The sequence below is a fragment of the Schistocerca piceifrons genome, chromosome 5, assembly GCF_021461385.2.
Source record: "Schistocerca piceifrons isolate TAMUIC-IGC-003096 chromosome 5, iqSchPice1.1, whole genome shotgun sequence".
In the NCBI taxonomy this organism is placed as follows: domain Eukaryota; kingdom Metazoa; phylum Arthropoda; class Insecta; order Orthoptera; family Acrididae; genus Schistocerca; species Schistocerca piceifrons.
Genome location: NC_060142.1, coordinates 180,074,113 through 180,098,142, shown reverse-complemented (window position 1 = coordinate 180,098,142; position 24,030 = coordinate 180,074,113). Strand labels below are relative to the sequence as shown.

The window sequence follows — 24,030 nt, the reverse complement described above, 5'->3', positions numbered from 1 at the left end:
AGGTAGCGTTGCTGCCTGCGACTCACGCTAGCGACTACGAGACCGCATCCCCGATAAGTGCCAGACGACGTAACACATCGCTGACCTATGAGAGCGTTCACGGCAGATTGATCTTCCTTTCTGCTCTGTGAACTTTGGCTCCCGCCCAGTTCCAGTACAGTGCCTTGAGCACTTTCCCCTAGTTCTTATGCGCTCTAAACTAAATTCTGAAGTTTTTCTTCGGCTATTATTCTTCGTATGTGGAAGTAAATGATTATATCTTAGGTGTGAAATCTGGAGATGGATCACATAACTTTTCCATTGCCGATAAAATATTTAGTTCAGTGTTCTGCGTTCAGTGTGCTGACGGGTTTTGGTGCGCAGCTATCAAGAAGAGAATCATCACATTTCTTTCTTTAGGAGCCTAACAAAGTTCAGTAACATCTCGAAATACACAATAAAAGATTGGCAAGTTTTACTCTTTCTTTGGTGTGTTTATCATGAAAAAGCCAACGACCTTGCCGCAGTGGTAACACCGGTTCCCGTCAGATCACCGAAGTTAAGCGCTGTCGTGCTGGGCTAGCACTTGGATGGGTGACCATCCGGTCTGCCGAGCGCTGTTGGCAAGCGAGAAGCACTCAGCGCTTGTGTCAAACTGAGGAGCTACTTGATTGAGAAGTAGTGACTCCGGTCTCGGAAACTGTCATACGGCCGGGAGAGCGGTTTGCTCACCACATGCCCCTCCATAACCGCATCCAGAGACGCGTGTGGGCTGTGAATGAGACGGCGGCCAGTCGGTACCTTTGGACCTACATGGCCTGTGCTGAATGAGTTTAGTTTAGTTTATCATGAAGAGGACGACTAAGGTTTCGTAACGTGAAACATCCAAATACAGCTTTCATTTCAAGCTGTGCTAAAAGCCACACGTTTGGAGGGTCCAAAGGCGTGCTGACTTTGTACACTCATTTTGTGAAGTACTATGCAGTTACAACTTATGATGAGGTTACTAATTTATATAAACATAAATGAACCGCTGAGAGCCAAAGTGGTATAACTCCATTTTTCATACTTTTGAGAAATGAAAGGATTTGGTTTCGTTTAATGTAAATTCATGCTTTACAATAATTCATGATTCATTTGATGAAATGTACAAATGAAATATTGTAATTACGTTTACCATAGACATTTTGTTTATTTGTGCTTAAATTCCTTTTTATAGTCCCTACAAGCTGGAATATCACCTCTGCTCGCAGAAACTTATTCATAGTGAAAGGTAAAGTGGTATAAATCAAGAGTTGTACCACTGTTCTTATAAACGTTTCGGTGAAGTTAAATACCTAAGAAGGAATGCGCTGTCTTTTAATCTCCGTTATTGTAATTTATTTATAAAACATAAACGTAGTGTGATACAGTAAATGTGAGCCCGCACTTCATGTTCCCATTCTGTATTTTTCTCTCACAAATTGAGTTAGAATAATTGCTTTATTGATGTAAATACTAGACTGCTCCCCACTGGGTCTGCGTAAAATTTCAAGAGTGCGCTCATCTACAGATTATAAATAAATTGTAGTTTGTAAATGTCGAAATTTCTTAAAATGCAATTCTGGTCGCTCTGATATATCAAGAGGCTTTATAATGGAGCACGTCTGTGTACTCGATTTCACCTTCCCCATCAATTTCCTCTGCCGAAGGATCAACGCGTCGAGGTCCAGTGTGGTGCACCGGACTGATGCACAACATTGTTGAAAGGGCATGTTTTATGGTTTATCTATTTAATGTGAGACATCACTGCCTGCTTCGTGCAGGCTTTAACATAGACTTCAACATGGAGTGCAAACTTACATTATCAAGACAATTTCTGCTTTAATAACATTTGGATATTACAAATCTAAAGAACGAAAACAATACTATTACTTACTAGCACTGTTACATTGTCTCTCTGATTTTAGGGTGTAAATAAAGGTGCCAAACAACACAGAACAAAAGGACCACGTGGCCTTGACATCTGACTTATACCCCTATTCCGCGAACACACTTCACTTTTACTTGAGAGCAAGAATGCATTTGGAGCTCTCAAGTGGCTCCGGTGGGAGTTATCCTTTTATCATTTCTCCATAACAAATTTCCGTGCGTTGTGAGTAATCTGACTGGTATAACTCAAAAACTAAATTTTTTTGATTTAGACCTCTTTGGTTCTCAGCGGGTCAAATATTACCAAGTAAAACTGAAATTTATAGGGAAACTAGTGTTGAAGTAAATCTATTTTTATTAAATTCATATGTTCACACAGACACTCCTGTTGCTTTTGCAGTGTCTTGAGCATTTCCCACAACAAACAAGAACAGACGAACTGGCTTCTAGATATAATAGTTCATTTATTTTAAATAAATTTCGCGGTATTATATTCGTCACAAAACTGCGTGTAATTGTGTGTTGGTGAAGTGCGTGGAGTTGGTTCTGCAGCGACTTACCGTTGGGGACAAGTTTTAGTGGAATTAACGACAACATTACAGCCACAGAACGCTTCAATCTGTGATATAAAATATGCATGGCAGGAAACGAAATAAACATCGCGGTGCGCTGCGCCCCTCTACGGAGCTTTTATTTTCGGTACAGCTCGGCATTTTATATTAATCAGACAAAGGCACACAGACAATGGGTGATGCATCTGAAAGCTCGTGGATGCATATTCCCGCTTACATCTCCGGACATAATGAGGCTGACAGACGACATGTAAACAGCAACAGTAACTCGCGTGCAAATTCCGCTCATAAAAACACTACAGACTGATTTTTCCAGTACAACTCACCTGAATCCCTTCTAATATTAAGTAAGTATAAAATATATTGTGAAAAATCTTATCTTGTCCAGTACAGAGAGTAATTCCACTATATAAATTTAGGTTAATAAGGTTATTCACAATTCAGTACATGTTTCTAATGCTTGTTAAGAGTCTATTCACGCTAGGAAATAGCGGAAATCCAAATACAACAAACAGATAATCTACGGTAGACATTATGCTTAATATGCTGAAACATTGTAGAAATACGGTTTGTGTGTTGAAATGGTCAGAAACTGGGGTTAAAAGTAAATTACATTCTCTAGGAGCACCAAAGTAGCGAATCCTGTTCGTCAGCATTCAGGGTGGGCCAAAACTCCACTGACAAAATTACTAAGGCTGTTCACGGATATCTTCTGAGTATTTTGGTGTAAGGGGCCCACGGCCTCCGCGGCTCGTAATAAAGTTATTGCATTTCCTTTCGTTTGTAATTAGCGTTGCATCTGTGTTGCACTGAAAACGGAGCACAACAGTGCAAATGTCGTCGGTCTGCGTTGTGAGCCTTGTTTCCACTCACTCAAATGCCTGCTGTTGGCAATAGTAATATCCCCCTTACTTTACTGTCATCACGTTTGCATACAGTACTGCACGGTCCTGTCTAGTGTTCTGTTATCAGGCAGTGTTAGTTGTGTTAACAGCGTCAACAGTGATACACGCTAGCACTGTGGATAGTTTCACCGACGGAGAGGTGGCCAATGCTCACCTCGCATAAGATTTCACTCAGTACAGTAGAAGAGCCGCACAAGTTCGCTATGTTGACCTATTCCCGCACCGTCGGTGACTGCATCCCCGTACTTTTGCCTCTGAGAGTTCCTGCGTTACTCTGTTTAGTCTGTTGAAAGTTCTGTTTATTACATGTAACAGGCAACTTCACTGCTTTGAAGATACTGTCACAGAAGCAAGAGTGATACCGGTTGCAAGCCGAATAAATCTTAATTGCTTTAGGATTACGTTATGACTGGGTCCCTTGTATAAAAATACTCAGTAACTATCGCTGAACAACCTCTGAAAGTTTGTTTATATGCTTCTGGTTCACCCTGTATAAAACAAGACGAACTTAGCAGACTGTGCTCCTCAAGTCAGTATATTCGTTATATAATCAATTTGTAAATCCTGTAAATGATTGTATGGGAATTGGTTTAAATGGTTAAAATAGCTCTAAGCAGTATGGGACTTAACATCTGAGGTCATCAGTCCCCTAGACTTAGAACTATTTAAACCTAAATAACCTAAGGACATCACACACATCCATGCCCGAGGCAGGATTCGAACCTGCGACCGTAGCAGCATCGCGGTTCCGGACTGAAGCGCCTAGAACCGTTCGGCCACAGCAGCGGCATGGGAATTGGATATACTTCGTAAACTCTCTCCCCCCTCTCTGTTTGTTTCTTTCGCCCTTCTCTTTGTCCTCCTCCTCCTCCTCCTCCTCCTCCTCCTTCTCTCTGACCATCACTTCCTCCTCCCTCTCTGTTCATCTCCTCCTCATAACTTTGGTCTTCCACCTCCTCCCCACTCTCTCTGTTTATCTCCACCTTCCCCTCACTACGTCCATTTACTTACCCATTTTCTCTGCACACATCTCCATTCCCCCTCTCCCTGGTCTATAGCATTCTACACTGAGATAACAAAGCTCATGGGATACCTCCTCATATGGCGTCACGCCTCTTTATGCCCGGCCTAGTGCAGCAACTCGACGTGGCATGGAATCAACAACTCGTTGGAAGTACTCTGCAGAAATAGTGAGCCATGCTGTCTCTATAGACGTTCACACGTAATTTTGTGCCCAAACTGGCCTCTCGATTATGCCCCATAAACGATCGACGGGATTCAAGTCGTGAGATACGGGTGGCCAGATCATTCGCTCCGCATGTCCAGAATGTTCTTTATATCAGTCTTGAACAACTGCGAACGGTGACACGGCACATTGTCATACATAAAAATTCCATCGTTGAATGGCTGTAAATGGTGTCCAAGAAGCCACGAAGAATCGTTTTCAGGCAATGAACGGTTTTGGACCAGAAGACCCAGTGTATTCCACGTGAACACTGGCCACATCAATTTCGAGCCACCGCCAGCTTGCACGATGCCTTGTTGGCAGGCGGCGCCCATGGCATCGTGGGATCTACGCCACAGTCAGGCTCTACCAACAGTTCTCGCCAACTAATATTGGGGCTCCTCTGACTAGTCCACGGTTTTCCAGTCGTCTAGGGTGCAACCGATATGGTCACGAGCCCTGGGGAGGCGCTACAAGAAATGTCGAGCTGTTGGCAACGGCAACCGCGTCGGTCGTCTACTGCCATAGCCCAATAACGCCAGATGTCACCACACTTGTTAGTCGTACGTTACACATTGATTTCCATGGTTATTTTACGCAATGTTGCTTGTCTGTTAGTACTGACAACTACACGCAGACGTCGCGGCTCTCGGTGGTTAAGTGAGACCGGCGGCCTTTGCGTTGTTCATGGTGAGAGGTAATGCCTGAGATTTGGTATTCTCAGCGCACTCTTGAAACTATGGATCTCGGAATACAGAAATTCATCACGATTTCCGAAATGGTATGTTCAACGCGTCTAGCTTTAACTACAATTCCGCAGTCAAAGTCTTTTGATTCCCGTCGTGCGGCAATAATAACTCCGGAAACCTTACATATGAATCGCATGAGTACAAATGACAATTCCACCATTACCCTGCCCTTTTTCACCTTGTGTACATGATGCTATCGCCATATGTGTATGTGCATATCGCTATGCTATGATTTCTGTCACCTCAGTGTATGTTATTGCGAACGAAACATTGACTTGAAAATGAAGTCGCTTAAAACGAATGGGTAAATAGTTTGGGATCATTAATATATTGGGTACAAGAGATCGCTCGCTCTACTTCATATGTGAGGATAGCAGTCTCAATGACAATTTCCCGCATAGCTGTAATCTTTGGACGGTCAGGATCACAGGGTTTCGGGCGATTCAGTCTCTACTATTCTAATCATGTCTACGAGCAATAAATACAAATACTGTTTTCTGTTAAAACCCGATGTGGCGAAGAGAACAAAAGATCACATAGCTGTGTAAAAGATTTTTGTTTAAATATATTATAAGGCGAACGGATACATCTGCGAAAAAGAGCTTGTATAATGGTTTAAATGCCTTGTCGTACCTGAACCTGACTCCGAGAAACGAAATGGAATCTTACATTTTACAGCATAACATTTTGTTTCTGACAGCCGGTTTCTACTTAAAATCTGTACATTGCCGTTTAAAAAATTATAACCTATATAGCCTGACAATATTTACTACAGTACTGCGTAAATATTTGAGGTAAGTCCATCAGGGAAGTTTCGAGATATTTGCTAACAACGTGTTCCCTATGTATACATCATTCTAATAAACGTTTGGACGGATACAGACTACACTCTGTGTAATCTGTGTCGGTCGAAACGTTTATTAGAGTGATGCGTACAAATCAGAGGTAAATCGATCACGAACTTTTCGACAGCTCAGGTAATAACGTTAAAATACGAGGGGCGTTTGAAAAGTCCGCGCGAAGTCCGAGAGATGGTACCACCAGCACGGTTCGAGGTTATGTTTTGTTAGTAGCATCTTTGGAAAGAACCCACACCATGTTTCAGCCATATTGGTCTATTTCTTTGTGTTTGGGATTCGTGTGAATCAAGGAAGTCGAATGATTGTCAAAAAATGGACGTTAAAGAATTTCATGTGGTGATTAAAGATTACTTTATAAAAGGCAAAACGCCTCAGGAGACTAAAGAGAACCTTGATAATAATTACGGTGACTCTGCACCTTCGATTAGAACAGTTTATCAGTGGTTCCAAAATTTTCGTAGTGACCATATGGGCACAAGTGATGCTGAACATTCTGGACGCCCTGTGGATATGGTGATGGATGACAGAAGAGTTAAAGTGCGTGAGATTGCTAGTGCTGTGGGCATCTCGAATGAACGGGTACATAATATTTTACATCAATATTTGGACATGAGAAAGCTATCCACAAGATGGGTTCCGTGATTGCTCACGCTTGACAAAAAATGGAATCGTGTGAAGTGTTGCAAGGATGGTCTGCAGCTGTTCAGGCAGAATCTGCACCACTTTAAGCGTCGTTTCGTCACTGTGGATGAAACATGAACACATTACTGTACTCCTGAGACCAAACAACATTCTAAACAATGGGTTACCACGGGAGAATCTGCACCAAAAAAGGCGAAGACAATTCCGTCGGCCAGACAGGTTATGGCGACTGTCTTTTGGGATTCGCAGGGGATAATCCACATCGACTATCTGGAAAAGGGTGAAACTATTACAGGTGCATGTTACTCATCGTTATTGGACCGTTTGAAAACCGAGCTGCAAGAAAAACGCTGGCGATTGTCCTTTTCCATGGTGACAATGTACCAGCACACAGCTCAGCAGTTGTGGTCGCTAAATTAATGGAAATAGGATTCCAACTCCTATCTATTCTCCAGACTTGGCTCCCTCGGACTACTATTTGTTCCCAATTTGAAGAAGTGGCTGGCAGGACAAAGATTTTATTCAAACGAAGAGCTGATTGCAATAACTAATTGCTATTTTGCAGACTTGGTCAATTTCTATTATTCGGAAAGGAGCAACAAATTAGAACAGCATTGGACGAAGTGTATAGATCTAAAAGGAGACTATGTTGAAAAATAATGAAAGTTTACCCCAAACATGTAAGTAGTTTTTATTTTAGCACGGACTTTTCAAACGCCCCTCGTACCGTATGTATTTATACAGTGTAGTATACACACGTAAAAGAAACTTATATACACATAAAAGAAACATGAAAATTTCGATCGTTGCGCTAGCGTGGTTACAAGGCCTCCACTCTGTAAGAACCGTGCCAGGTGGTTGGTTCTATTAGCCTGAGTATACGAGTGAGGGCTGTAATTCAAGTTGCAGTGCATCAGGTAAATCTCGCAGCTTTTCTACGGAACTCACATCACGCCTTCCAAAGATTTCCCTCTCGCTGCAGGAGGTAATGTTTGGTTGTGGTTTCGTTTATGAAGTGGTGCTGCAGCTGCGGTGATCGTAGGAAAATACGGTATTGTCTTTCACTATAGAGCACACAAACGTTGTTCTGACGGATACTTTTTTACTGTGTGCTGTAATTCTTAATGTAGCAGTGTTGAAGTTACACACGATGAGTTACAGAACGTGTCACTCTTGTAAATCCATACTCGACACTTGTGAATAATAACGGTATAGAACAAGGTATACAATCACGCATTCAGTGTCAGTGCTAAGGATAATTTGTATTATAAAATCTGTAGTAGCTTAACACTACTTCACTATCATATCATACGTATGATGACTTTGCGTGCGTGGCTGCACTCAGCTATGGACGTCGCCCAACTCTGTTTAATGGAAAGCATCACTTTGTCAAATGTGACTATGAACTGTATACGATCTGAGCAGTGAACAGACTTCTTCGTAGATCATCAACTTTGCAACCGTGCTCTGCTATAGACGCTACCCGACTCTTTCTGATAAAACCTCAGCTGGCCGGTGTGGCCGAGCGGTTCTAGGCGCTTCAGTCTTGAGCCGCGCGACCGCTACGGTCGCAGGTTCGAATCCTGCCTCGGGTATGGATGTGTGTGATGTCCTTAGGTTAGTTAGGTTTAAGTAGTTCTAAGTTCTAGGGGACTGATGACCTTCGATGTTAAGTCCCATAGTGCTCAGAGCCATTTGAACAATTTTGAACGGCTTTTAAAGCAAAGGAAATTATAAAATATATTGGGAACAATAAACATGTACACTATAAGCAAGATACACGAGATAGGACAGATAGACTTTTATAATTTGTTAGCCGTCCATACACTTCTCTACGGAAGTGAGTCACGGGCCATTTATAAACCACAAGAAAGTAAGACCCAGGCAGCTGAGGTGTGATTTCCCCGGGTTGAAAAATGTTGTACCATAGTAGGCAGATTAAGAAACAGCGTCATTAGAAAAGAATAACCTTTTTTTTTAAAGTACGGAACAGGAATTAAAGCACCAGAGTATAATGGAGTGAACGTCTCGCAATCAACCTCACAATGTAAGAAATTGTAATCTAGTAGCTCTAAGAAGCCTGGGAGACCAAGGGAGGATCAGCTCTGTAACAGCAAGCCCTAATACATGAAGTACAGCAGAAGAACAAATTCGGAAGTGCATTGATTTTAAATTTAATGCTGAGAGACTGTGATAAACTGTCATTTGCTCTCGTTATTTTCATATTACATCAATCCTGGCTCAAATGATTCAAATGGCTCTGAGCACTATGGGACTTAACGTCTGAGGTCATCAGTCCCCTAGAGCTTAGAACTACTTAAACCTAACTAACCTAAGGACATCACACACATCCGTGCCCGAGGCATGATTCGAACCTGCGACCGTAGCAGTCGCTCGGTTCCATACTGAAGCGCCTAGAACCGCTCGGTCACCACGGCCGGCACATCAATCCTATTTGCGATATCTCCCTGTGATGTTGAATGTATCAGTTTACAAAGCATTTTAGCGGTGAATAAACAGTTACATGTCGACAATTAACGTAATTGTGCTGCACATTAATATTTCAACACATTTTCATTTAGTAATTACACCTGTTAGTCCTAGTATCAGGAAGGCAGTTGAGCAAAACTGATTCTAGTTTCAATGTTGTTTTCATTACGTAAAAATACCTATAATAGAAAGAGATGTCTAAATATTTTTATACTTGCCTCGTGTCAACATTTTGTTCATCAGCAAGATCAAGTTCTATATTTTGGATACAATTTTTATTTCTACTGCTTCGTTGCTGAATGCTGTCACGGTTTTTAAATTTCTGACAATAAATTTATTGTGAAGTTGTTGTTAACATCCCCGAATTTTATTTACCTACATGTGGTTAGACTATCTGAACAGGCTAAGACCCCAGCATCACGTTTTTGTGCAGTTAATACATAGTGCATGTCTGTGAAGTTGCTCTACAGTACTATTACAAGGCACTAACGAAGATAAAGTGCGCTGCTTGAGATATTTTTCTAATGATATATTTAAATCTGCTTTGTACATAAATGAACAGAAAATAATTTTCTGACATTTATGTCCACTACATCAATAATCTCTCTTGAAAGTTGGCAGTGAGTCCATTTTTCACGTCATTTTGTAACCTTACCAAGGGCTGCAGGGGATCTTTTCTCTGAATATTTTAATTTCCTTGCTTTTGTATCTGATACTCGGCACAACGTGTACCTCTCGCCATCTTCCCCGAACGTGGATGTGGACTTCTTGGTTCAGTTCTGCTGAGCCTGGGAACAGCCGTTGAGTTAAATTTTCGGAAGTAGGCTTAGGGTGCCAGAGTTTCTGGGCGTTCATCTGCCAGGGCTTTCTTAATGCCTGCCCTCAGACGCTTGCGCATGTATAAATTTTACACGTTGAACCGATGGGAAATCTTGGGCAAAGGTACCAAACGTTGTTTATCCTACATCTGAAATTCACACATAAATGTCAGTCAGAGGTTTCATTAACTTCTTTCACATTATTCCTCTACCATTGCACTATCCAACAGCACCAGGTTTGGAGATCTCGCCGCAACGAAAAACGCCTCAGTTTTAATGCGTCGCACCCCATCTCGTGTATCATATCCATGACATTGTTTTCCTTATTTCGCGATAATATACGCGTGTTCATAGAAAACAAAACACCTTGAACAACTAGAGATAGGACGTTCATGTTCACAGGAGATGTACATGAGTATGAAATGCAGAAATGATTAGCATCTGAACCAAGTTAGCCTAAGGGATTCTAGGTTAACGTCGATACCCATGTGCCTGAGACTGTTGCTGTCGCTATAAACTGAAGGTAATGGAACAGTGTGACTTTATCAGACGCACGGGATGCCTCACAAGCGTATGCGCGAACCGTACCATCAAATCAGTGAGTTTGAAAGAGGAAGCATTATTGGTATGAGAGAAAATGATGTATCAGTCCGGAAAATTGCGTCTCGTGTGGGACGAAGTACTTCGACAGTGCAATGGGTGTGTGGCGAATAGTTCACGGAAGGCCGTAGAACACGACGAGATGGATCAGTTCGCACCACGCAGATGATTGAAATGGCTCTAACCACTATGGAACTTAACATCTGAGGTCATCAGTCCCCTAGAAATAGAACTACTTAAACCTAACTGACCTAAGGACATCACACACATCCATGCCCGAGGAAGGAATCAAACCTGCGACCGTAGCAGCCGCGTGGCTCTGGACTGAAGCGCCTATATCCACTCTACCACAGCGGCCGAAACACCAAGAGAACCACTCCCCCACCACCCCCCACCCCCACCCTCCAAACCGAGATGATCGACACCTCATCCGAAAGGCACTGCAGGACAGATCTGCGTCGTCCTCAGTTTAGCGCGACAGGGGAACAGTTTAACACATCGTACACTATCAGGTGTGACAGTCTATGCCCTTATCTTGGACGACTGTGCAGAAGCAAGCTAGACTTCAATGGCGTATGGAACGACGTCACTGGGAGCAGGAATAGCATCGGACATTGTTTTCGGACGAATCTGTGTTGTGTTTGTTTGAAAATGATTGTTGCATTTTGATTAACCGCCGACAGGGGGATTGGAATTACTTGACATTTGAACAAGACGTATATGGCTTACTCATTGCCTTACGCTTTTGGGTGCCATTGGGTACTACCACAAATGACAGCTGCCGCGAGTCTACAACAATGTGATGAGTGTGGCCTCCGAGCACGACATCCTGCAACACTTAGCCTTACCCTTATTGCACGACACCCCAGACACCATTTTCAGCAAGACAATACACGACCAAATGTTGCCGCACGAACATGTGCTTTCTCGGTGTCACTGAATGACAGCCTTTTGCCCTGGCCCGCCAGATCAGAAGGCTTGTCGTCAATCGAAAAGGTGAAGGATATGGTGAAAGGACGGGTACAGAGCTGTGACCTATGCCAACCACCACAGGTGAGCTTTGGAACCAGCCGAATGCCACGTTGATGGCTATACCACAGGACGCCAATCGCGCCTTATACGCTTCGATGCCATCACGCATGGAACAAGTTGTCAGGGCCCGTAATGGACCCTATGCCTTATAGGCAACAGGGCAAATGCTGAACCGCGGTGACTCAAATGCTAATCATTTCTGTCCAACATACTAAAGTATATGTCCTGTGAATATGAACGTCCTATCTATAGTCGTTCGCGGTGTTCTGTTTTTCTTAACATGAGTGTACAAAATGAGCTGCTCTTCGAAATTTTTCGATATTCTCCGATAGTTCTGGTAAGGTTGCCATATTGTGTAGCAATTCTCTAACAAAGGATGGACAAACATAGTGTAGGTAGTAATTTTTAGCAGACGTGGTGCATCTTTTAAGTGTTCTGCCATCAAAATGCTGTTTTGCTTTGCATTCTCGACAACACTATCTGCGTAATTGTCCCAATTTAAGTGTTCGTAGTTGTAGGTCTTAGGCATTTAATTCACGTGACAGTCTTTACAGTTGTGTCATTTTGTATCCGAAATTTAACGGTTAACGGAGTCCTTTCAGTACTTGTGTGGCTCACACACTTTTCATTACTTCGGTGAACTTCCAGTTTCCGCACCTTACAGATATCTTGTCTAATCCTGTCTTCTGACTGCAGAAGGCACCCGGTACTAACGAAACGTTCGTCTTACCAATTGTTCAGTTCGCCCCCTCAAGTTTTTTCAGGATCTGTGGACGGAGGCGAGGCAGGCTGGATTTTGTGCAGAGGTAGAATTTCGTTACTCTGGTGTCGGGTGAGTAAGAAGTATAGCTTCCGTGCGCGCTTGCAAAGTGATTGTCAGTGGGAGTTAGTTCAGTTTTTCGTGTTATGAATTTTCTATAGTGTTTAAAGTCACTTCTCGGAAGCATTACGGATTTCTCGCTAGCGATAATTTTGTTGTCATTTAACAGGGTTGAGATGGAGCCGACCTTGTTCTTTGTCCAGTCACGATTCCCACCATTCCTCATGACTTCTTTTTGCTGCGAATCACGAGCCAGTTTTGACAACTTAACCGTTAGCGGAAAATGGTGCATGTCCCCTTCGATTATTCTGCGAACATTTGAATCTTTGTGTGTCAGCCCGTGATCGTTCATATCGCATTCCGTAGCCAACAAAATCGTCGCTGAATAATGATAAATTTAATGACAACAGTTTCCCCTCTATGGAACCGTTGTGTTATGGTTTTATATGTCTTAAATATATTCTGAAATTGGGGATTATGGTCCAGTTGGTGATTAAACGTTAAATTGGAATCAATTTATTTCATTAAATTTGTCCCCAGTGTTACACCAGCAAGTGTAACGCCCGTTACATGCTATCTGAGCAAAGGAGAATATCCTGACTAAATAATATCCAAAGTCTGATAGATTCATAAACGCGTATCACACATGGGCGAGGGAGCTAACTACGCTGAAATTGTTCATTAAAGCTGGCTCACGACAAAATAACTTTCTCTCACGCTGTGAATTAGTAACCGGAACGAGCATTATTACCTTTTGAATTAAGGGGCGTGATTAAACAAAACTGAATGACCGTGAAATTTAAGACTGTATGTGGGCCAGTTCGTGTTTGAACTAGAAAACGGGATTTCGTCAGTACATAATTAGCATGTTCTATTTTTTGTATGTAAGTAATAAGTATCTCAATGAGATAAGCAAAATGGCCATCTGTTAGATCGCGGCCAATCCGGATATTCTGATTATAAAAAGTGCTCGCGTGTTCCATGTGATAAGCTGTTAAAATGCAATATTGCGATTAAATTTCTTTTTAGACGTTTGTAAACTGTGACAGCTTTCTACGTTACTGACGAATTAATTCATCTGCGAAGAAAGTAATCGTAATGTCTCGTACTGCCGAGGACGTATTTCAAGGCATTCCATAATAATTGAATTCAGACCTCTTGACGCAGCCGAGATTTGTGTTGCAGAGTAATTCACTGCTCTGCCATGGAGATACAGTGGTCAGCATGTGTGGCTTACAAAAACGTGAGAGACGAAGGTGGCGATAATATTTCAGGCACCACTCATGTGTAGTACCTGTGGTCTGACCAATGCAGGACTTACATTCATATGGAATTTTTTAACACCAGCCTTCCGCAAACCCAGATCGTCATTTATGGAACCGAGAATGTCACGTGTTGTAGGTGAGTGGAAGATCACTAAATCATAATGTTTCTTTAGGATTCACCCTAATTTAGAAGTAGGTAGGTGTTCAAATCCAGGGCGTTCCTTCACAAAGACTTAATTTTGCACCAAATATCATATCTAGTTAGGGCATTTGGTGAAATTTAACTTCCCTGGCCCGTAGATGGCCAAAGACTGCGTATGCAATATCAGTTCCGGCTTGCTTCAGACAGAACAACATTTGGCAGATGGTGCTAAACTTGATTAAGGGCGGTCATTATGCAAAAAAACCAATGCGCAAGCGTGACAGCACTAATGTTTGGTACAAAGTCAGCAAAGTGCACTAACAATCTCTGGTGTAAGTGATTGTCAGCCAAATATCATTGCAAGATGTCGGTTTACTGTAGCTTCAAACACGAAAGTTTTTGAAAATTTGGTCTTTGTTTTGGACCTGAAGACCGTTTCCCAAAACTGACATTTAGTCAGTGTTGTGTGTTAGCAGCTGTCCGACGTTGGTGCACGGTACAACATTTCTCAGTACACATGATTTAGAAACACTTGATGTACCGGGTGATCAAAAAGTCATTATAAATTTGAAAACTGAATAAATCACGGAATAATGTAGATAGAGAGGTACAAATTGACCCACATCTTGGATGACATGGGGTTTTATTAGAACAAAAAAAAAAAAATACAAACGTTCAAAAAATGTCCGACAGATGGCGCTTCATCTGATCAGAATAGCAATAATTAGCATAACAAAGTAAGGCAAAGCAAAGATGATGTTCCTTACAGGAAATGCTCAATATGTTCACCATCATTCCTCAACAATAGCTGTAGTCGAGGAATAATGTTGTGAACAGCACTGTAAAGCATGTCCGGAGTTATGGTGAGGCTTTGGCGTCGGGTGTTGTCTTTCAGCATCCCTCGAGATGTTGGTCGATCACGATACACTTGCGCCTTCAGGTAACCCCAAAGTCAATAATCGCACGGACTGAGGTCTGGGGACCTGGGAGGCCCAGCATGACGAAAGTGGCGGCTGAGCACACGATCATCACCAAATGACGCGCGCAAGAGGTCTTTCACGCGTCTAGCAATATGAGGATTTTTTTTTATTGTTCTAATAAAACCCAATGTCATTCCAAGCATGTGTGTCAATTTTTTTTACCTCCCTATCTACCTTATTCCGTGGTTTATTAAGATTTCAAATTTATACTGACTTTTTGATCACCCGGTAATATTATCCTTTCATCTCAGAACTGAACCACAATAGCAAAAACTTCATTTGATTCGAACTCTGATGCACCTATTCAAGTATATCTCCTGCTAGACTCCTCTGAATATCTGCTGAGAGCTTTTAAAACAGTTCTTTGGACGACATCTGCATCTACATCTACGTGATTACTCCGCTATTCACAATAAAGTGCCTGGCAGAGGGTTCAATGAACCGCCTTCAAGCTGTCTCTCTACCGTTGCACTCTCTAAAGGCACGTGGGAAAATCGAGCACTTAAATTTTTCTGTGCGAGCCCTGATTTCTCTTCTTTTATCGTGATGATCATTTCTCCCTATGTAGGTGGGTGCCAACAGAATGTTTTCGCAATCGGAGGAGAAAACTGGTGATTGAAATTTCATGAGAAGATATTCTCGCAACGAAAAACGCCTTTGTTTTAATGATTGCCACTCCAATTCATGTATCATGACTGTGACACTATCTTCCCCAATTTCGCGATAATACAAAACGAGGTGCCATTCTTTGTACTTTTTCGATGTCATCCATCAGTCCCACCTGATGTGGATCCCACACCGCATAGCAGTATTCCAGAATAGGGCGGGCAAGCGTGGTGTAAGCAGTCTCTTTAGTATACCTGTTGCACCTTCTAAATGTTCTGACGATGAATAGCAGCATTTGGTTTGCTCTACCCACAATATTATCTATGTGATCGCTCCAGTTTAGGTTATTTGTAATTGTAATCGCTAAGTACTTAGTTGAATTTACAGCCTTCAAATTTGTGTTACTTGTTTCGAAATCGAAAATTAGCTGATTTCTTTAGTACTCATGTGAATAACTTCACACAGGGTCAATTGCCACTTTTCACACCATACAGATATCTTATCTAAATCACTTTGGAAGTCGTTTTGATCATCTGATGACTTATAAGACGGTATTGGTTAGCATCATCTGCAAACAATCTAAGACGGCTACTTAGATTGCTTCCTATGTCGTTAATATACACTACTGGCCATTAAAATAGCTGCACCACGAAGATGACATGCTATAGACGCAAAATTTAACCGACAGGAAGAAGATGCTCTGATATCCAAGTGATTAGCTTTTCAGAGCATTCACACAAGGTCGGCGGCCGTGGCGACCCTACGACTTGGTTCAAAAGGTTCAAATGGCTCTGAGCACTATGGGACTTAACATCTATGGTCATCAGTCCCCTAGAACTTAGAACTACTTAAACCTAACTAACCTAAGGACAGCACACAACACCCAGCCATCACGAGGCAGAGAAAACCCCTGACCCCGCCGGGAATCGAACCCGGGAACCCGGGCGTGGGAAGCGAGAACGCTACCGCACGACCACGAGATACGGGCCCCCACGACTTATCTTAGAAGATAAAATAAAGAAAGGAAAACCTACGCTTCTAGCATTTGTAGACTTAGAGAGAGCTTTTGACAATGTTGACTGGATTACTCTCTTTCAAATTCTGAAGGTGGCAGGGGTAAATTACAGGGAGCGAAAAGCAATTTACAATTTGTACAGAAACCAAATGGCAGTTATAGGAGTCGAGGGACATGAACGGGAAGCAGTGGTTGGAAAGGGAGTGAGACAGGGTTGTAGCCTCTCTCACAGGTTATTCAAACTGTATATTGACAAGGCAGTAAAGGAAACAAAAGAAAAATTTGCGGTAGGAAATAAAAATTCGGAGTAGGTATTGAAATCTATGGACAAGAAATAAAAACTATCAGGTTTGCCGATGTCAGAGACAGCGAAGGACTTGGAAGGGCAGTTGAAGGGAATTGACAGTATCTTGAAAGAAGGATATAAGATGAACATTAACAAAAGCGAAATGAGGATAATGAAATGTAGTCGGATTAAGTCGGGTGATGATGAGGGAATTTGATTAGGAAATGAGACACTTAAAGTAGTAAAGGAGTTTTACTATTTCGGGAGCAAAATAACTGATGATGGTCGAAGTAGAGAGGATGTAAAATGTAGACTGGCAATGACAAGGAAAGCGTTTCTGAAGAACAGAAATTTGTTAACATCGAGTATAGATTTAAGTGTCAGGAAGTCGTTTCTGAAAGTATTTGTATGGAGTGTAGCCACGTATGGAAGTGAAACGTGGACGATGAGTAGTTTGGACAAGAAGGGAATAGAAGCTTTCGAAATGTGGTGCTACAGAAGAATGCTGAAGATTAGATAGATCATCACACAACTAATGAGGAGGTATTAAATAGAATTGGGGAGAAGTGGAGTTTGTGGAAGAACTTGACTAGAAGAAGGGATCGGTTGATAGGACGTGTTCTGACGCATCAATGGATCACCAATTTAGTATTGGAGGGCAGCGTGGAGGGTAAAAATCGTAGAGGGAGACCAAGAGATGAATACATTAAGCGGATTCAGAAGGATGTAGGTTGCAGTAGGCACTGGGAGATGAAGAAGCTTGCACAGGATAGAGCAGCATGGAGAGCTGCATCAAACCAGTCTCAGGACTGAAAACCACAACAACAACAACAACAATATTTTAATGATTGATCTGTGTGATTGTATGTAGTTGCGTGCCACCTTCCTTCTCTCCTTTAACTTTACCGTCGGCCTGCGCGAATGCGATATGAGGTCAGTTGTGTTATGGATATGAATGGTTATTTGTCAAATTAGTCTGACTGGTAACACAAATACTGTAAGACACAAAGGAATTACGGACATTAGCTGTGACTGGGCAGTGATTTAAGTCAATGGCCGGACTGGGATATGATCCCAGGTCTTCTGCTCACTAGGCAGATGCGCTGGTAACTACACCATCTGAATGCACTGGTGACCGCAACTGCACGAACTACACTAACACACCTTCCTTCAGACCCAAATTCACAAGCTATCCACACACTACAAATGTAGTACCGCGTGCCTGTTATTCTACACTCTTGCTCATAACTTAAGGATTACTGCAGAATGTGGTGCCACACAACGTGGCACTACACGAAACTGGCGCTAATAGCGTAGGCACATAGAGAAAACACACGACACAGATCTGTAAGTTCACGGTATTGGTGGTAAGTTAAGAAAACCGTCCCGAAACACATGTGCTACAAAACTCCACTGTTACCTTCGCATGTACCCAGACATCAATATCGGATATTATCACCATGCACACGTACACACGCCGCACAACGGGTTGGCATACACTGGATCAGGTGGTCGAGCAGCTGCTGAGGTATAGCCTCCCATTCTTGCACCAGTGCCTGTCATAGCTCCTGAAAGTTTCGTAGGGGTTTGAAAACGTGCAGAGATACGTCAACAGAGAGCATCAGAGACGTGCTCGATGGGGTTTAGGTCTGGAGAACAGACAGGCCACTCCATTAGTCTGATATATTATGTTTGAAGGTGCTCTTCCACGATGGCAGCTCCGTGAGGCCGTGTGTTATCGTCCATCAGGAGGAAGGTGGGACCCACTGCACCCCTGGAAAGGCGGACATACTGGTTCAAAACGACGTCGCGATACACCTGACCTGTTAGAGATCCTCTGTCAAAGATATGCAGGGATGTATGTGCACAAATCGTAATCCCACCCCACACCATCAAACCACAACTTCCATACAGGCCCTTTTCAAGGACATTAAGTGGTTGGTATCTGGTTCCTCGTTCAAGCCCGATGAAAACCCGGCGAGAATCACTATTGAGACTATACCTGGACTCGTCCGTGAATATAACCTGGGACCACTGTTCCAGTGACCATGTACCGTGTTCTTGACACCAGGCTTTACGGGCTCTCCTGTGACCAGGGGTCAGTGAAATGCACCTTGCAGGTCTCCGAGCGAATAAATCATGGCTGTTCAGTCATCTGTAGACTGTGTGTCTGGAGACAACTGTTCCAGTGGCTGCGGCAAGGTCCCGAGCTAGGCTACCTGCAGTACTGCGTGGGCGCCTGCGGGCAGTAATGGTGAGATATCGGTCTTCTTGTGGTGTTGTACACTGTGGACGTCCCGTACTGTAGCGCGTGCTCACGTTTTCTGTCTGCTGGAATAGTTGCCACAATCTTGAGATCACACTTTGAGGCACACGGAGGGCCCGTGCTACGCATGCTGTGTTTGACCAGCCTCCAGTCGTCCTAGTATTCTACCCCTCATAACGTCATAAATATGTGTTCTTTGAACCATTTTCAACACGTAGTCACCATTAGCACGTCTGAAAGCGTCTGCACACTTACTCGCTGCACCGTACTCTGATATGCACCAACACACCTCCGTGTATGTCGACTGCTGCCATTGCCACCGTGCGACGACTGCAGGTCAAATGCACCTCATGGTCATACCCCGAGGTGATGTAAACCCGCAAACCGCCCACCAGAGCATTGTTTCACCATGTATCAGCAGTATCCTTAATTTAAGAACATGAGTGTAATTACTCTCGGCATTTCGCCTTAAGAGTTCAAGCCTGCTGTGAATCCACACTGAAGAGATCATTGGCCGTCTTGCCTTAATTTCATACACGAGTCTCATTTTCATTGTGCTGCTACAACTAAAGAAGTTTTCACTGAACTTGTCTCTTATACAAGTGCATGTTATTGGACGATACGGTTTTTACTGGTACATCTAGTTTCTGTTCAGTCTGCCTCTGATACGAGCATGGTATGTTTAAAACATTTTACTTCAGCATGCAGATGATATTTATATGTGGTGTTCGTTCTCTAACTCATATGTTGACATTTTCACACTGATCAGTAGATTATTAGCTACGTATCTTCAGTTTCTCCAGACATTTGAAATTTGACGATTACTTTGTTTAAAGATTTTTTTCTAAGGTGACTGTACATCTTCTCTTTGTACTCTTATTTGTATAGAATCAGGCTCAATTTTGTTGTTACTGTTGCCACTAAATTTCTTTTTTATCTTGCCTTTTATAAAAGTGTAACAAGAGTCGTGGTATACCTCCTAACATCGTGTCGGACTTCCGTTGCCCATCGCAGTGCAGCAACTCGACGTGACATAAACTCAACAAGCCACTGGATGCCACTGTAGAAATGTTGAGCCAAGCTGCTTCTGTAGCCGTCCATAATTGCGAAAGTATTGCTGGTGCAACATTTTGTGCACGACCTTGTTGATTATGTCCCATAAATTTTCGATGGGTGGTCAAATCATTTGCTCGAAGTGTGCAGAATGTTTATCAATGCATTCGCGGGAAACAGGGCCCCGTGACATGCTGTATTGTCATCCATAAAAATTCCGTCGTTGTATGGGAATGTGAAGTACATGAATGGCTGCAAACGATATCCAGCTAGCTGAACATAACCATTTCCAGGCAATGATCGATCCATTCCATGTAACCACAGCTCACATCATTATGGAGCCTCCACCTGCTTGCACGATGCCTTGTTGACAACCAAAGCCTTTTGGGGCATGTTCCATCAGGTCTCACCAGCTGAAATCTGGACTCATACGACCAGGACGCGGTTTTCCACTCGTTTAGGGTCCAACCTACGTGGTCACGAGCCCAGGAATACACTGCCGTGCTGTTTAGCAAAGGCACTCGCGCCGATAGTCTGCTGCCGTAGCCCATTAAAGCCAAATTTCGTCGCCTTGTCCTAACGGACATGTGCTTGCTACGTCTGACATTGACTTCTACGGTTATTTTACGCAATGTTGCTTGTTTGTTAGCACTGACAACTCTACGCAAACGCCGCGGGTCTAGGTCTTTAAGTGTAGGCCATCAGCTACTGCGTTGCCCATGGTGAGAGGTGACACTTCAAATTTTGTATTTCTGCGTACTCTTAACACTGCGGATTTTGGAATATCGAATTCATTAACGATTTCCGAAATGAAATGTCCTTTGCGTCTAGCCTCGCCTACCATTCCATGTTCAAAGATTTAATTCCAGTCGTGTGGCCATGAGCAAATCGGAAAACTTTTCAAATGAATCACCTGATTATACATGACAGCTCCGTCATTTAATTACCCTTATACACCTTCTGTGCGTGATGCTACCGCCATATCTTTATGTGTATACGTTATCCCACGACTTCTGTCGCGTTAGTGTAATGCATGATACGTTTTTTTAACGGTATATCCGGTTATTGTTCAATATGAGTCTATTCTGACTATGGTATTTTTAATAAATTTTTCTTGCAGTGTATATCTGTAAAGCTGCCTGTTATTCACGCTGGGATATTGTTTATATTTGATGTTCATTCCGAACATTAGATGCTGACATTTATTCAATGAAGAGTAGGTTGCTACATTTTTATTTTCGCTTCCTTCAAATGTTTTGAGTTTGAAGATTAACTTGTGACAATGGTTCTTCTAAGGCGCTTCTCTGCTTTTTGCGCTTCTACGCAGATGTGAGGATGGTTCCACTGAAAAGTGAATCTTGTATAGTTATTACGTACGCGACTGAGGAAAGTAAAAAAATTTTGAGGACATATGCTCAGGGATTGTAGCCTCTCCCCGATGTTATTCAATCTGTATATTAAGCAAGCACTAAAGGAAACAAAAGAAAAATTCGGAGTAGGTATTAAAATCCATGGAAAAGAAATAGAAACTTTGAGGTTCGCCGATGACATTGTAATTCTGTCAGAGACAGCAAAAGACTTGGAAGAGCAGTTGAACAGAATGGATAGTGTCTTGAAAGGAGAATATAAGATGAACATCAACAAAAGCAAAAGGAGGATAATTGAATGTAGTCGAATTAACTCGGGTGATGCTGAGGAAATTAGATTAGGAAATGAGACACTTAAAGTAGTAAAGGAGTTTTGTTATTTGGGGAGCAAAATAACTGATGATGGTCGAAGTAGAGACGATATAAAATGTAGACTGGCAATGGCAAGGAAAGCGTTTCTGAAGAAGAGAAATTTGTTAAAATCGAGTATAGATTTAAGTGTCAGGAAGTCGTTTCTGAAAGTATTTGTATGGAGTGTAGCCATGTATGGAAGTGAAACATGCATGATAAATAGTTTGGACAAGAAGAGAATAGAAGCTTTTGAAATGTGGTGCTACAGAAGAATGCTGAAGATTAAATGGGTTGATCACATAACTAATGAGGAGGTGTTGAATGGGATTGGGGAGAAGAGAAGTTTGTGGCACAACTTGACTAGAAGAAGGGATCGGTTGGTAAGACATGTTCTGAGGCATCAAGGGATCACCAATTTAGTATTCGACGGCAGCTTGGAGGGTAAAAATCGTAGAGGGAGACCAAGAGATGAATGCACTAAGCAGATTCAGAAGGATGTAGGTTGCAGTAGTTACTGGGAGATGAAGAAGCTTGCACAGGATAGAGTAGCATGGAGAGCTGCATCAAACCAGTCTCAGGACTGAAGACAGCAACAACAACAGCAACAACCATTATTTTAACCGCTGTTGGCAAGTTTCGCAAAACTACGGAAACTCTGTCCGAGAATCACCAGAGGAAGAGGTATACTTGGAGAAGGCCGGGAGATACAGGAATATTGCAGTAAAATTACATCATGATCAGGCAGTATGAAGGAAATATCAACGGATATTGAAAATATCGAAAATTCATGATAACTTTTGTAAAAATACGTAATTTACCTGTAGGGTGATGACTTATTACAGTACTGGAGGATGCAACCTATTATTTAGTCACCTCCAATGCAATGTAGGCTGCTACCTGTAAAACGTACTGCGTAATAGTTAAGTACTTTTGAGGTATGTAGTTGGATGAACACAATAGAATACTCGTAGGTTACAAACAATTATCAGACGTGGAGAAAGATGACAGTAGAAACTTACGACAATGTAGAAATTCTGAGGTAGAAACATCCTGCATCTTCTAAATCTTATGACTTCGCGAACCTTTAACAGTAATTTCGGTTAGATGCGTTCACTATTATGTACACCTTCGTGTGCATAAGCATATTTGTTTTGTAGAATGGAACAGGCAACTCTTTCGATTCGTTACGGCTAGGCTTACTGAAGAAATTAGCGTACAGACACTTTTTAGTGTTGAATGTAATGAACTGCGCCACTGCATAAGCTTTTAATTTCCGCTGGTGCTTGTGAGGAATGTAGTCAAGGAGAAATCCTCTGATCCAGATACACGTCACGTGGCGGCGTTACGAAACGGAGTGACGTCCTGTCTGGTATCATTCTAAGAAAGCTGCGCGGATAGGAAGATCTGTAAACTTGCATTAACTCAGGATATTGCTCCCCGGATAATATTAACCTGGATTAGGACGACATTGTTCAAGTCAGTTTGTAGTGAAATATAAGAACTTCAGCTTTTTAAATTTTCTTTTTTGAAGTACGAAATGGTACCTGTAAGGGCGGGCGACACAACAAAGCCTCGGCACGGAAGATGATAAAAAATTTTATGTCGCGGGATATAGTAATAAAAGAGTATGAATATTTATAGCACAGGGTAAGATGGCTTTCACGGGAAGAGTGAGATATTACGTGAGTGGCAAAGTTCTCTGAACGTGAAAGAGTCTTTGATACGAGGGAAGGATATAAGAAGCGTTGATACACGTACCAGGCCTTGCAGAAAGTTTTATCAGCATGACTGCACTTTTTTTCCTTTCGTAGATGAAGAAGCTCACTTACTGCGGCACTGTCATAGTGAAAAAAAACCCTTCAGTGCTAAACGGAGGATGAAGGAGGAGAGAAGGAAGGTAATGTTGTGTGCTTTGATGATTATTCCTTACATGACTGCAGAAGCTGCCGCACGGCGGCAGTGTCATTCTGAAAAAAAGTTTAGTGCTAAGCTGGACTGTAGGCTTGCTCTAACGATGCTGCGTGCTTTTCCGGCCTTAGAATTGCTGTCAGCAGTTACAACCATGCTACACTGACGTAACGATCCAATATCTTTGA

At 42.4% G+C, this 24,030-nt stretch overlaps 1 pseudogene; it reads left to right on the top strand.

The window, feature by feature from the left end:
* Positions 1-487: 487 nt before the first annotated feature.
* LOC124799633 lies at positions 488-605 on the top strand (annotated as a pseudogene).
* Positions 606-24,030: the final 23,425 nt, after the last annotated feature.